This window comes from Anser cygnoides, chromosome Z (genome assembly GCF_040182565.1).
Source record: "Anser cygnoides isolate HZ-2024a breed goose chromosome Z, Taihu_goose_T2T_genome, whole genome shotgun sequence".
In the NCBI taxonomy this organism is placed as follows: domain Eukaryota; kingdom Metazoa; phylum Chordata; class Aves; order Anseriformes; family Anatidae; genus Anser; species Anser cygnoides.
Window position 1 is genome coordinate 52,542,752 of NC_089912.1, and position 16,155 is coordinate 52,558,906.

The following is a 16,155-nucleotide window of genomic DNA, read 5'->3' on the forward strand; positions in this document are numbered from 1 at the left end:
CTGGATATATTTTTGAAGTAGCTTTCCTGTAGCCTTGAAAAATATCATCACAAGCAATAATTTAAGAAATCTAATAAATGGTAGAGATATATTGCAAAGGAAACTATAAACAGCATTCTAGGTGATGTTCAACTGTATTAAATGAAAATAACCTATCAAATATAATTAAATTGCAAGATTTCACATCCTCTTATATTACTTATTCTGAGATGTTATGAAAATACACTCTCCAATATTTTCCATGATGTTACTTACTAGACTAGGATGTACAGAATGAGTTCAGCTGCTGTGTTTTATCCCTTTGTATGTAGATTGTATCTCAAAAATAATATAAAATGTTTTCATAGAATTATAGAATCATAAAATGGTTTGGGTTGGAAGGGATCTTGAAGACAACATAATTCTAATCCCCCTGCCATGGGCAGGGAAACACCTATTTATGTGATGTTTTCTGTTATTTTTGTTTCATACAATTTAATATTAAATCTAAAACTCCTTAAGAAGACTGGGCTATTGTTGTAGTCAACATCTCATATGTGAATGAGATGTTTCACTCTTAAGAAAATATTAAAATATTAATCCAGTGTACTCTTACAGGAGTACTACACCCATGATGTTGTAGGGTAATTTTTCATGTACAGGAATTTAAAGACAGTTTTATTGATTTCCCAGGAACAGTATAAAAATGAGACAGCAGAAGACCCTTGTTTCAGAATATTAGGCATCATACTTACCAGCCTTTTTGAGAATTGAGTATTGTTAAGAACGGTAACAGTATTCTTGGCAGCCTTAGACAAACTATCACCGTTGGGTCATACTCACATCAGTGGTGATACTTCTCCCCTTTCAGCATTGACAAGTCTGTAACTGGAGTACTATGTCCTGTTCTGGACCCTCAGCACAAGACATGGACATTCTGGAAAGAGTCCAGAGGAGGGAGAGTCTGAGAGAGCTGGGACTGTTCAGCCGGAGAAGAGAAGGATCAGAGAGGATCTTATCAGCGTGTATAAATACTTGAATGAAGGGTGCAAAGACGAAGCCATGGTATTTTCTCAGTGGTGCCCAGTGCAAGGACAAGAGACCATGGACAGAAACTGGAACACCAGGTTCTATCTAAACACTGGGAAACACTTCCTTACTGTGAAGGTGATGAAGCACTGGAAGAAATTACCCAGAGAGTAAATATTACCCAGAGAGTAAATATTAAATTTCTATGTGTAAGAAAAGAAAATAACACTATTGTAGTATGTACTGCTCGCGTGTTCTTTTAAACTAGGCAGGAAATATTTCAAAGAACTTAATTTCAAGGAAACTGAACGTTTTTTATTAAATCATTTGAGGATGTATTAAAATAAATTATTCTTTATATTCTTTTAATCTTTTAACTTAGTTGTCCCCTGGGAAAAAAAAAATTGCTTTCAGACGTACATATTCTGCAAAATATTAACTCAAATTTTAGACTCACATTACTACTATTTAAAGAATGCAAGTAATTAAGAAAATTAGTTGTGTAAACTATTTGCCTTTGAAGATTAAAAAAAAAAAAAGCATAACATACTTGGCTAATTATTTTTTTATATATATTTTTGTCACTCCAGAAGTTTTAGGAACTTAAGCACCTAGTTTTCTTGTTGCATTTTCAGAAGCACAAAACTTAATCTTCAACGCTGTTTGACTGGCAAAGGTTTACTATGTAGAAATACACAAAAATTCTGACCATTTTCTGAAACTGTAACATGCAAACAGTCTGTTCAAAATCAGTGTCTTCTCACACTGGAGGAAACTTATCTTTTATCTGAATTTAACCTGAATTTATTATAAAAATTTAAGCCAATGTGTGTAAAAATAAACACAAGCAAACCCAAGTGATCTTAAAATGCAGTAGTCTGAAAATCTATTAATTTTGCTGCAACTCAAATATTTACAAATCTTGCAAATATAATTACAAATTTAAGTGATATACAAAAACTGTCTGGCGATATATGAATTTTCTCTGATTCCTATTATCTATATTGTGAAACTGATTTGTGTGAGAACCTAGTCTGATGTATACAAGAGGAACAACTATGTTTTTTACCCTGCACAGAACAGAACACGTGTTCTCTGCTTCAGATATCTTCCTTTCCTGTAGGAAATTAAAACATAAGAATAAAATGTCCAGAATAAGTTTTTAGCTGTTGTTTTAATACAGCTACTTCTTAGCCTTGCTTGCTGCAACACTGTGTTTCTGAAGGTAAGCTTTTGCCCAAACGTATTGTTTTATTATATTATATTATTTTATTTTATTTTTATTTTATTTTATTTTATTTTATTTTATTTTATTTTATTTTATTTTATTTTATTTTATTTTATTTTATTTTATTTTATTTTATTTTATTTTATTTTATTTTATGAAACAAATGTTGCAGAAGGTTATGACACTAGGTCTTAGATTTAGTTAGTACATAGCATCAAGACGTTTAGGGAGTTAGAGAAGAAGAAGAAATATCTCCCTTATCTTTTATCAACAAAAACCTGCAGACATTTCAGGTAGAATAGTTATAGGCATCATAACCTCAAATAATCTTTACCAATCAAAATTTTGGAATGTTAATATGAAGAACTCCATCTTCTACAATGCAAGCTGCATCTCTATACTTTAGCTATAAAAATTGTTGGTACATGTTCTGAAGTGAGTGCTCCTGGATTTATGAGACTGCAGATCCATTACTTCTTACCATCCCTAATGTTTTGATAATTTTTGCTCCTCCTTTTAAGTCTTCTCTCCTAATTACCTGCAAAAAGGAAATTTGTTGTTATCAGTTTTTTGTGTATATTAAATGAAATCATGGTAACTGTTAGAGAGATGTGCAAAAAGAAGATTCAGTAAAGAAGTAGGATGGTATTTAGAATCATATTAGCATCATAATCCATTTTTTAAAATGCAGATTAGCTGAGAGAAATTTAATCAATGCCTTCTGCTCATTCTTGATAGTAAAATGCACAGTCTGCATCACTGTGTAATTCAAAGGAGTAATTTCACAGTATGCTGAAGAAAACTAACTTGGCATAGTTGACTTATCGACATCAGCTATCCTCCTGCTGTCATTTTTAATTCTCAATAAACAATTGTCTCTAGTATCTTCTACTTCCAGAGACAATTCATGGTCTGTGAATGACAGGGGTCATTCAGGACCTTACAATTTTATTGTTTAGCACCTGAAAACTTTAATAATGAAACTAATTGGACAAAATGACAACTTTGAATTTGGTTTTACAAAACAAATATTTTTCTCCAGTTATTATACAGAGTCGTATTTATATTGCAGTGGGTACTTCTAGTCTGAAGCATTTTGAGGAATTTTCCTTACAAATTTTCATTATAAAACAAATAAAATAAAATAGCCTTCTTACTGGGAACTTTGAGTTCAATACATTATTAACTTGATTTTTATATATGTGGGAATAAAAACGTTGTTTTTGCAGAGTTACATTGTTTAAAGGTAAGGAATGGGGTATTGAGATATGCTTGCAGTGATAAGAAAACTTAGCAGGCGACCTTGTAAAATGCAGAAAACCAGACTCCTTAGAACAATTAGGTGAAAATCACGGTGTTAAGTCAAGTCAAATAAGTAAAGAAACATTACCACTTCAAACAGTAAAAAAGTCTAAAGAAATTTGAAATTTAACAGGATGGCAACTGAAGGCCATGCATTGTCTGTGAAGCATCAGATAGATTGTGAACCTGGATTACCCACTCAGTGGGGAACCAGGGGAGGGTCCTGTCATCAAAAAGTATATAAACTGTGTTTTGGAACCAGTAGGTGCGCTCCTGCTTGTGGGACGCCCACCATTGCAATCGCGAATAAATTACTACTTCGCTGAGATCCTCACCTGAGCCTAAGTTATTGGCTATGGAGCGTTTATCACATATATTAGTTAGATTTTTATATATTAGTTAAGGCATACAAAAAAGGTAAACTAGTCAGCTAGTAAAAAATCTACCTTTTCTTAATGGTGTTTATTTGTTATTGTAATGGCATTAGGTAAATAGCAATACTATATATATATATATATATTATTTTTTTTTTCTGACTTCAATCTCCTTTGACATCCTATTTAATCAGTTTTACAACACAATAAACCCATTCAAATGAATGGATTTGTCCAGATGTCACAATGGGGATGGTTCTTAGGATGTAAAGATTAAAAGTTGCAGAAGTGAAGGGGACTCTATGGGAAGATTTAAAACAAAGTGAACAGAGATTCTTAAAGCATGAAACCAGGATCTCATGACACATACTCTTAAAAACTTACAGCTTACTTGGCTGATATAAACACGCACACACACAAAAAAAACCTTCCCCATAAAGGAATAATATCTTTAGCTAGTAAAAAGAAGTACCACTTCTTCACATTTTTTTTGCATAATATTATGTGTTAAGTCACTAACAGTATTCTAATCTGCATATTGATTGTGATGTGTGTTTGCCTAAAGAAAAGCTTAAGACACAACACCTTAACACATCTGAAAAGACAGTGTGGATTTTTCTTTAGGAAGAGTTCCAGAATTTAAAAGTAGTTCTAAGGAGAAGAATCCCTTAAAAGTACCAGTCCCTGTACTTTTCAGAACATTTCACGCCCTGAGATGCAGTTATCAATAGGAAATCCTTGTTTGTGAAACTGAGTTTATTAGAGTGAAATAATTCACAGAAACCAGAAGCTTCCAATAACAGACTTCACTAATGCCAGAAGAAACCTTACCTGGACTGATTTCAGTGAAATAAATTACTTGTGTTTATGCATCACAGATACAAAATGTGCTGTGTTAAAATTGTTGAAAGTCTTGCGTACAATATAGACAGATGGAGGGATTTCAATCTCTTTGGTCAACCTTGTATTTTAATGTCTGGGAGTCTAGCCAAGAGTAATTTTGACACAGCTGCCAAATCAGTGGGAGAGTACTATAACCAAACCTAGATAATTAGCAGTCCCTATCTTCTAGCAAGTCAAAATTTGCCAACTATTGCAATCAATTAAAGGGCCAAGAGCTTCTTGTCCTGAAGGAAATAGATTTTCACTGGATTGAAAACAAGAGCTGTGCTAGGTAATTCTCATTTTAATTCCTTCTTAGAGTAGAGTGTGTTGCACTGTGCTTAGGCTTTGTTCTCTGTGCCTTGTGTATTAACTGACAAGCTCAGCTGTCCTTTATCATCCTATCCTATCACTCCAACCAGGAATGCCAAGACGTATATTGGACTTTAACTGTTCTGTGAATAAAAGACATTTCTCCTGTAGCTCTTTACATTGAGTTTTGACTGTGCTTTATATAAATATATATTTATTTTTATTTTTACTTTTTTCCTGATAAGTAGCAGAAGAGAATAGGATACTAGGAGTGTGCATGAAACTTTACATGTTGAGAAATGCAATAAGTATCATTCAATTTCTTTTCACTACTAATGTAAAGATGACATCTGCCTCTCTCTTCCCCCTGCCCTGTATATTAGTTTCTCTTCTTTCATGCCATCTTATCATTTGTGATCTTCCTGTTAAAGAGATTTATTTTTGAGCAGTTTTTTTGTTGTTGTTGTTTATTAGTTTTTATCTTAATTTGTAAGGTGTCCCAGTTTCTCTCCCTAAATTCTTGAGAAAATTCTGTTCTGATCATTATCAAAAACTGTTATCTGATCATGACTATGAAAGACCTGAAAGTCTTCTCAAGATATTTCACACAGTGAATTTACTCAGTGATCTTCACAGTTGTGAAAGCTGAATAGGAGCTGGGTGTGGTTTCAAGTGAAGTATGTGAACAGACTGATGTGACCCATTGAGGAGCATTGAGGACAATAGCAGTTGGTAGCTCCCTGTTGTAGAGGGTGGAGGCACTTAACTGACCTGTTTTCCAGGGAATTTAGATGTTTGACGGGATCTCAGATCTGGGATTTTCTTGAGGAGAAACTGCCTAATCTTGTTTTATTCTCTAAGACCCCTTTATGTTCTTCCATGTGGACAACAATAATGTTGTCAGAGGCAGTATCAAAAGTCACTACAGAGCTCTGAGCATGATAGTCAGGGACATGGGACCCCACTGCTATAGTCCTCAGTCATGCTAGTGAGGAGAAATTGTGTAAGAGGATGGGTAGTGATACTACATGTTGACAACTGCTTGCGTAGCTGGTGTCAGCAAATGGGTTTTGGTTTCTCTAACCATGGGACTTTGAGGGTCAACATCTGCTTTGGAGAGATGGCACCCACCTCTTTATTGAGGCAAAGTTATCTCTGCCAGGAGGGTTACTGATCTGGTAAAAAGAGATTTATACTAGGAACAATATGTGAGGGAGTTACCAGCAGCCCTACAAGGGACTGATGATCACGGTTGAAAAAACAAAGAGCCTGGAGTCATACAAATGAAATATAAAGTATGATCAACAAAACAGGTAAGAAATAAAGAACAGATCACTATGGGTAAGATAATGGTGTGTGTCTACTCTAGACTACCTGATCAGAATTGTGGGAATAAAAACGTTGTTTTTGCAGAGTTACATTGTTTAAAGGTAAGGAATGGGGTATTGAGATATGCTTGCAGTGATAAGAAAACTTAGCAGGCGACCTTGTAAAATGCAGAAAACCAGACTCCTTAGAACAATTAGGTGAAAATCACGGTGTTAAGTCAAGTCAGATAAGTAAAGAAACATTACCACTTCAAACAGTAAAAAAGTCTAAAGAAATTTGAAATTTAACAGGATGGCAACTGAAGGCCATGCATTGTCTGTGAAGCATCAGATAGATTGTGAACCTGGATTACCCACTCAGTGGGGAACCAGGGGAGGGTCCTGTCATCAAAAAGTATATAAACTGTGTTTTGGAACCAGTAGGTGCGCTCCTGCTTGTGGGACGCCCACCATTGCAATCGCGAATAAATTACTACTTCGCTGAGATCCTCACCTGAGCCTAAGTTATTGGCTACAGAATGTTTCTCACAGGAGGAACAAGTATATGAGGCCTCCTACAGACAGCTAGAAGGAGCTTCATACTTGTATGCCTTAGTCCTCAGAAGGCACTTCAGCTATTCCAATGCTAGAGAGACAACACAACAAGGCATAAACAATCTAGGAGCTTCCTGGAAAGCATCAATAACAATGTTGTGACCCAAGTGATGAGAAATCATTGAGGAGAGGTGCTCTGCTGGACCTTGTACTCACAAGGGATTTTGGGGGGATGTGATAGCCAAATGCAGCTCTGGCTGCAGTGACCCTGAGATGACAGAGTTCAGGATCCTGAGAGGAAGGAGCAGAGCAAAAATAAAGGTCACAAATCTGAACTTCAAGAGAGCAAACTTTGGCCTCTTCAAGGTTTTCCTGAAAAAAATCCCATGGGATAAGGTCACGGAAGAAAGAAAAGTCCAAGACTGTGGTGAACAAGATATTCCTGTATGAGCAACAAACTACAAACTACAGAAAACAATTCCATTGTCCTCAGATTTTTTTCTATCAAAGTAATACATTATCGGTACAAACACACTAACTTCAACCAGTGAAGACTATTGATTCCACTAGTTCAGCATGACACTCTTAACAAATTGTTGAAACACTTTCAAAGCAGTATTAAAGCATTTTGCCAGTAGAAAAACACAATGATCACTTGCATACATTAAAAACGGTTACATGTAAAGAGAGATCCACAGAAATGTTGTGAATTAAGAAATGAAGCAAAATGAATTATTTCATTTCAGTAAGTGGATAGGCACATAAGAGGAAGACATATAATTAATGCAATTGTTTTAATTTTCCAGTGTGTTCCTAGAAGGAAAAATAAATCACTGATTTTGAAAGATGCAGATAATTCACATCCTGACAATCTCAGTTCATCTAGAAAGACTTGAAATTCCTTGTCTCCATTTTGTGTCAATGAATTATCTCGTGGGAGTGTAACTAATTTCTTTGTGGTTGTTCTAGCATTATTCCTGTCTTGAAACAATTTCCAAAACACTGAAGGATGCATCAGTTCATGAACATGCTCACTAGCAAGCTAAAAGATATTCTAAGGAGAACATCATTCATTGTATTCCTCTATAAATGCATGGTTTTTACTGGAAAACATACACTTTAGCAGTTATCTATTTGTATTTGAGGCACAGTTAATTCTATCAATGGTGAAGTCCCTGGGTTATTTCTGAATTTTTGAGCACTCAGCTACATTTATGAGGTACAACATCTGCCTGAAATAATCATATGCTACACTCTTACAAAGATGTTTCTGGTTTAAACAAATAAAAACACCATTTTCATTCCCTTTTCCCTTTCACCAGTAGCTATACTTCCTTTGAAGGCAACAGTAGTTCTGCAAATGCACACATGACATTTGTTCACTGTCTCCCAACCTATGCAATTAGCTGAAACTATAGCTGTCATTCTTAATGAGTTGCTGGTGTATTGCTGGATGCTGAGAAATCATGTATAAATGGTCCAAGTACTCAGATCTCAACCCTGGCAAAAAAATTAGCTCAAGAAACTCAGAAAAGCAATAGTTTTAATCACTGTCACTCTAAATATCTAAATATTTTCTATAACTATAAACTTAATAGAAGCAGGAAGTTCTATTTCCTTGACCAGTATGAAGGTGTGTAGCATAAAGATTTGTAACTGTTCATTAGTTTTCTTACTTTCCATTTATTTATTCCTTTATTTAAACCTGAAAGGCAATTTCAAACTGTGGTCACCAACACATATAAGAATGTTACTATTCACTTTTAGTCTTTATCACTTATGTTCATTTCTTTGCTAGTTAATGATTTCAAGCCTCTTTTCCTTGAAAATATCAAAATATATAATAACTATCATTAGTCATTCTTTAATTTTTGTTTTGTAATAAATGACACACATCAACCACGTTTTTTTTTCCACATTGACGACTGGAGAAAATATTTTTTTAATACCCTATTGACAGATGTCACCATCCATTCTCACTGAAACCAGATGAAGTTTTCTTTAAAGTCGTATTGAATGAATTTCAGGAAAAAAAAAAGAAAGTTGCTTATCAGTCTAAGCAAAATCAATCTTCAAAAGTATCTACTTCAACTAATAAACTTGTATATATCAAATAAACTCAAATGTTTTAACACTGTCTACTGTTTACTTAAACTTTGAATATTGAATGTAATTCAAAAAAAATGCCTATTTTAATGCATGTAATGTCAGACAAATATCATAAGTGTCATTGACAACAAAATAATCTGAATGTGTGAGGGCAAATTTTCAACTTTGTACAATTTGAGATAAAAACTCACAACTGCACGCTTATATTTTCAAAGGAAGCCTTGAGCATCTACCAGCCAATAAAGATTGACAAGAAGGAAAAAAAATCACATATTCCAAATCAACTTCTGAGATCTCTCAGTGATACATTATTTAATTATATCATAGTTTGAATGTGTCAGGAACTTTTATTCCCTTTCAGAAACCTATTCATCAAATATGTTACATTTAAAAAAAAAAAAAAAAAAAAAGTATGAATAATGAAAGATGTAGTAGGCAGCATTTTCTTCTACTAAAATGAAGCTTTTATAAAGGAAGCTGTGTTTATCCCATAGAATAAGCAAAATAGTCAGTATTCCATGTTTCTTTTAAAACAGCTTGAATTGAAAAAGGCAGAATTACACCTTTCTTCACCTTAATGTACATCAGCAATGGACTATGAAGTTGTTTTGGTTAATGTGAGCTTAATTACTGTTCTGGAGTAATTATACATTAGGTATTGCCATATTTGTGTGGAAGCAGGGGAGGTGAAAATTGTTTTGTCAACACCTGGTGGTTACAAAGCATTCTGTTTTCCTTTCTTTTCTGGTAGATAAGACCTGGGGAAAAAAATAAACGGAAGTAATTTTTTTTAAACTTCAGTGAATATAAATTTTCCTTCAGATATTTTAACAGACATATGTTCAATTTCTCCATGTGCAAGACAGTGAGGTAAAGTAAGATGTTTTAACTGCAGAGGAATGACCATCTAGTTCCCAGTAGTTTTCTCACTTATAACCCCTGGATACGCATCGGTTTCTCCTAGTTTTCACTATTTATTTTTCTTGTGGTTGATTTTCTTTAGAAGAAAATGATTTTCTTCATTTTCATGAAGAAAAGCTTTACTCTCTTTGAATCAGCATTGTGTATTAAAATACTTTGTTTAAAAAAAACTGTTTACATTAAATTTCCCACTTACGTAGTTGTGGTTGGCTGGTTAGTTTAGGCTCTTACCTGACTTCTGTTAGCTATTACAATTGTTAGAAAAGCCAAATCGGAGACTTATGAAAACCTCAGTTGTGTGAACAGCAGAAGTCACACCAGTGGCACTATTGACAAAAGTTGCTTTTAATAGGTTTGATCAAAGAGTAACTAAATGTTTAAATTACAGTTTCATCCTATCTTAATCTCAAGATCCCCCCACCCCACCCCCCACCCCCCAGCATCTGCATTTTTATTAATGATAAAATTTGAGCTCACAGTACAACTTTGGAAATAGAACTCTCTAGACTCTCTTTTGAATTACTGAGTTTCAAAAGCTACTACCTTTATTTCAATGACGTTATTCGTTATTGTATATTAAGACTTCTGTTGTTTCACTCATAAACACTCCAAATGAGTTCACAAAAGGGAAAATGTTATGTTTGTGGGGGAGGTGACAGGGGAGATTAGGGAAACCTTCCATACTAGAGCTAGGCCTGAAAATAGTCATTTATAATGAAAATACCTAGATCCTATTTATAGCTTTGTTTCAGCCTGGAAAATATTAGCAGGAACATTATGCATGGGAGTCACACAGCTTTACACTCTAGAATACCCACAAAGTACCAAGGCATTTTCCATAATTTACTTTTATGAGCTTCAGTTTCAAATGATTTTTATGAACTTAATGACTTGGGGAATTATTATGGGAAACAATAATTCAGATCTGACCTTTTCTGAGCTACCTGTTATTTGATTGGTTTAGCTAGCAATGTCTTTAATTGAATTTGTCAGCAACAAAAATATGTGTGCTAACAGCTGCTTACTCACATATTATAATTATTATTACTATCTCAGATAAATATTTAAGCAAGTGAAGAAAGAGTGGGAGTAGAACAAATTCACCTACAATAACTCAAAGAGAAAAGTACTCAAAAGAAAACTCAAAGGAAAAGTCAGAGGAAAAGTAGTAATACACACAGTTTCTTTGAAATACACTTCTGAATTGGCAGAAATTGCAGCACGTTTTATGGCATTTAGTGAAAACGTCAGAAATTTTACATCAAATAATGTATTTTGTATATAAATATAACAAAAACATAACATAAATAATGACTATCTATTGTGCTATTTCCTTAGGCAGAGCTTCATGACAGAAGCATGAAAAACAGACAAATCATTTAAAAATTCAGGCTCAAGTTTTGTAAATCCGGACTATTGTTTACAAAAACAAAAAAGCTCCACACAAATTAACCTCTAGCTCACACACCAATATGAAGTCAGTATCAGGTCTTTTGATTTTCTAGAAATGATTATTTTTCCTAATGTAGATTTTCAATTTGGAATTTAATGAATAGCAATTATAAATATGGTATTTGAGACATTAAAACAATACAGGGAAAGTTGTAATTCTGGATAATGTTTGGATAATATGAGACTTATCAGATGCATACAAAAAATAATAATTACTCATCAGCTGACTTACAAAAAAACAACAACTGAATGTTGGTACGAGTCTTTAGGAAACTAGTTAAGTTTCCATCAAGTGAGAAGCTAGGAATGACCAAGGTTTTAAGCCAGAAATGCACATGTAGTAATTAATCTTCACTAGTGTTCTTGAATCACAATTCTTGTATTTTGCTTAATCTTTCCAATAAATTAGATAAATACATTTTATCTCATGTAAATAAAATAGTATATGTATTCCAATTTCAGAACTAATATGAGCTTGCTAATATGTCATAGAACCATAGAATGACTTGGGTTGGAAAGGACCTTAAAGATCATCTAATTCCAACCCTCCTACCATAAGCAGGGACACCTCCCACTAGACCAGGTTACCCAAAGCCCCATCCAACCTGCCCCTTGATGGGACATCCACTTCTTTGTTCCAGTGTCTCACCACCCTTATTGTAAAGAATTTCTTCCTTATATCTAATCTAAATAAATCTCTTTTAGTGCAAAACCATTACTCCTTGTCCTATCATTACATTTCTTAACAAAGTATCCCTCTGCAGCTTTCTTGTAGGCCTGCTTTAGGTACTGGAAGGACACTATAAGGTCTCCCCAGAGCATTGTCTTCATGCTGAAAAAAAAAAGATGACTTCCTTAGCCTGTCTTCATAGGTGAGGTGTTCCTGAAAAACCCTTATGTATGAATAGATATTTTGTTCAAAATATGCCAGACATCTGTATTTTTTTCTTTAGACAGCAGATAAACAGAAAAGCTAAAAACAAAACAAAACAAACAAACAAAAACATATCTGAGGTGCTCCTGTCCTTCTCATGGACATAGAACTGTAGAACCATAGAATCACAGAATATCTGATCAACCCCTGATTATGCTGGAGAGACTGCACTTTTCCTAGATCACATGGCAGTTCATTAGTCCAGTTTTGCACATAAAGCCTACTTTTACCAAGATCAACTGGTGCTATTCTGTAAAAAATAAAATATTGGTTATTAAAATAATATATATACATATATATAGAAAGAGGAGATAATTAGACTTAGAAGGTTGCTAATTTTATACCCAGTACTTGTAATTTCTATTACTTTCAGTCAATACCATAAATATTGTTGAGATAAGAACTATAATATAATATGAATATGAAAAAACAAATCTAAAATATGCAAGTGGAAAACAGCTTTTTCACTGCAGTTTTCTCATGAGTGCCACACAACACATCATGACTCAGATATGGAGTTGTTCTGTGTGAATGATAAATTACTTTTTAGTCATATATCCACCCTTCTCCAGCAATAACATCTCTCAAAACAGTGCAAGATCTTAAAATGTACTGTGTTAAATAAACAATATTTTTCTTTAAATGATTCTAACAATCAGGAAAACTGGTGAATATATTCACTTACCTGTGAGCATGTGATTATAAGGTATGAATAAGATATTTATGATTGACATATATGTATAATAGGTCACAGTAAAAATGTTATTTGCAAAGTTATGTTTCTTAAAAAATTAATTTACAATAAAAGAGAAAAAAAACCAAAAAAAAAAAACCAAAAAAACATTATTATGTCACAATTAGACCACAGATCTTGAATTTAGTGAGTTCATAACTAATTGGTCATGAAAGGTAAAAGCATACTTGGAGAGCGGCAATGTGTTCTTTCTGTCAAATTATATTAGTTGGTTTATAACTCTACAGATTATCTTTTCTGACTCAGCTACTACAGTCAGCATGCAGATAGTAAAAGGCATTACATATTTCCTTCTATTTCACAAAATCACAGAATGGTTTGGGTTGGAAGGGACCTTAAAGATCATCTAACGCCAAACCCCTGCCATGGGCAGGGACATCTCCCACCAGACCATGTTATTCAAAGCCCCATCCAACCTGGCCTTGAACATTTCCAGGGATGTGGTAACCAAAACTGCTCTGGGCAACCTGTTCCAGTAACTCACCATCCTCATTGTAAAGAATTTCTTCCTTATATCTAACCTAAACCTACCCTCTTTTAGTTTATAACCATTACTCCTTGTCCTGTCACTACACTCCCTGATAAAAAGTCTCTCCCCAGCTTTCCTGTAGGCCCCCTTTATGTACTGGAAGGCTGCTATAAGGTCTCCCTGGAGTCTTCTCATCTGCAGGCTGAATATCCCCAGCTCTCTCAGCCTGTCTTCATAGGAGAGGTGCTCCAGCCCTCTTATCATCTTCATGGCCCTCCTCTGGACTCATTCTAATAGGTCTATATCCTTCTTGTGCTGGGGGACCCAGAACTGAATGCAGTATGTTAGATGGTGTCTCACAAGAGCAAAGGGGAAGAATCACCTCCATTGACCTTCTGGCCACGTTTCTTTTGATGCAGTCCAGGAATCTGTTGACTTTCTTGGCTGGAAGTGCACATGCTAGCTCCTATTGAGCTTCTCACCAACCAGTGACCCCAGATCCTTAACTGAAGGCTGCTCTCAACCCATTCTCCAAGAAATCATTCTCCACAATGTGCCTGGCATTGCTGAGTCCAGGCGTAGGACCTTGAACTTGGCCTTGTGGAACTTCATGAGGTTCGCACAGGCCTACCTCTCAAGAATGTCTAAGTCCCTCTGGATGCCATCCCTTCCCTCCAGCATGTCAACTGCACCACACAGCTTGGTGTCATTGGCAAACTTGATGAGGGTGCACACTTCCATGTCACCAACACAGGCTTTAAATAAAGCCAGTCCCAGTAATGACCCCTGAGGAACACCACTTATTACCAGACACTGAGCCGATGACTGCAACACTTTGAGTGGAACCATCCAGCCAATTCCTTACCCACTGAGTGGTCTATCCATCAAATCCATGTCTCTCCAATCTAGAGACAAGGATATAATGCGGAACAGTGTCAAATGCTTTTCACATGTCCAGGTAGATGGTGTCAGTTGCTCTTCCCCACCCGCTAGTTCTTTTTCTCCATAATTGTGAGCTTAATTAAGTGATAAAGTGACTTTTGTGCTGATGTAAGTGGCTAAATGAAATGGATTTTTTTAACCACAACTAAAGTACTGCCAGCTGTATGGGGGATAACGATTATTTTTCCACAATGTACAATTTTGATCCACAAGACCTGTATTTTGATTTGAGGTACAGTTGACTCTACACAGATATCTGGGCATTGACCCTTCTGGTGTGATTGCAAGATGTGAATCATTGTCATAACATGCAATAGTTTCGTAATGTGGTTCTTTATCTTCAGCATTTGAACTCACTCCACCAACACATTTCAGAGAACCAAATAGCTGCCAAGTTAAAGTAATGTTCAAACTCAACTGATCTAGACTGGCTTCAGAAATATGGCCTAGAGGTTACAGGTGTAATATTCTAATTTTGGCTTGCTGCGCTATAAAACTCTCAGTACTAGAATTTTAATACATTAATTTAATACTCAGGTATTTTTATTCATAATATAAATTTTATCAAAATAACCTTACAAAGTTTCTTCTTTTTCTGTATGATCAAGAAAGGTAAAATATTGCATCTTATTTGCTTATACATACACTTTCCAACTTTTTCATAAACCACAAGAAATTTATTTTAAATCATGAGGATATATTTTCTCTCTTTGGAAGTAGCTCAATTATCATTAAAATTAGTGTTCATTCAAGTTCACACATGCAATCTGAGAGATGTTGAAGTCTGAGTTGAGTTTTTATGTTTCTGCTCTTGCAAGGATTAGCATGCTGACACCGTCAAGGTTAAGACAGTGCTTACCAAACAGAGAAAGATGAAACACCATATTTCTGTTTAAATAAATGGATACACAACAGAAGAAACATCTATTCTGGTTTGAATAGCCTTTTTTATTTTATTTTATTATTTTATTTTATTTTATTTATTTATTTATTAGAAACTTTTGCTAAATTAATTTGTGCAGGAGATGAAGTTTGCACAATTCAGAATGATTTTTTCCATAACATTTGAAATAGAAAATACATGGACATTGAAAATTGCATTTCACTGTATATCTAAATTCAGAATTATAAAAGTGAATTATAAACCAAAGCTAAAATAATAAAAACGTTGGTATAAGTTGGAGTCATGCATTTATTTATTTCTATTATTTTCTTCCCATTCTCTTTTTATTATTATTGATTAATTCAAGGAAATTTCTTGTGAATGATAAAGAGACAGGAAATTATGAGAAAATGCCTTTATTCAAGATTTACTATCTTAAAAGAAAATAGCAGCTGTCTAACTACAGGGATGAAGGCCTCTATAAGTGTGAAATGTAAGTATTAATACTAACTTCTCATTTAATCAAATAAACACTAGTGAAAGAGAAGTAAAAAATAAATTGGATTTGAATTTATTGGATTTTAGTTAAAGAATGTGAACAGGATTTAAGAACATGCTTTTTTAATTTGGGCAAAATACATTACTGCGGGGAAACTATTTGGAATTTTATAGTAAAGAGGGTATGATCCTATTACTTTCAATTAAAGGAATTTATATTTTATC

At 34.3% G+C, this 16,155-nt stretch overlaps 1 protein-coding gene across 34 annotated transcripts in view; it reads right to left on the reverse strand.

Moving 5' to 3' along the window:
- The window catches only part of PTPRD (protein tyrosine phosphatase receptor type D), a 1,327,869-nt gene that overhangs the window by 1,007,452 nt on the left and 304,262 nt on the right, over positions 1 to 16,155 (reverse strand). For 3 of the 34 annotated variants that reach the window (XM_066988358.1, XM_066988355.1, XM_066988361.1), the window contains 2 exons: positions 2,718 to 2,774; positions 823 to 916 (listed from right to left, as the gene is read on the reverse strand). The exons of 30 other annotated variants lie outside the window; for them this stretch is intronic. The gene's annotated coding sequence lies outside the window, so the exon portion shown is untranslated. The remainder of the gene's footprint in view (positions 1 to 822; positions 917 to 2,717; positions 2,775 to 16,155) is intronic. One more of the 34 variants, XM_066988356.1, reaches the window with a different exon arrangement.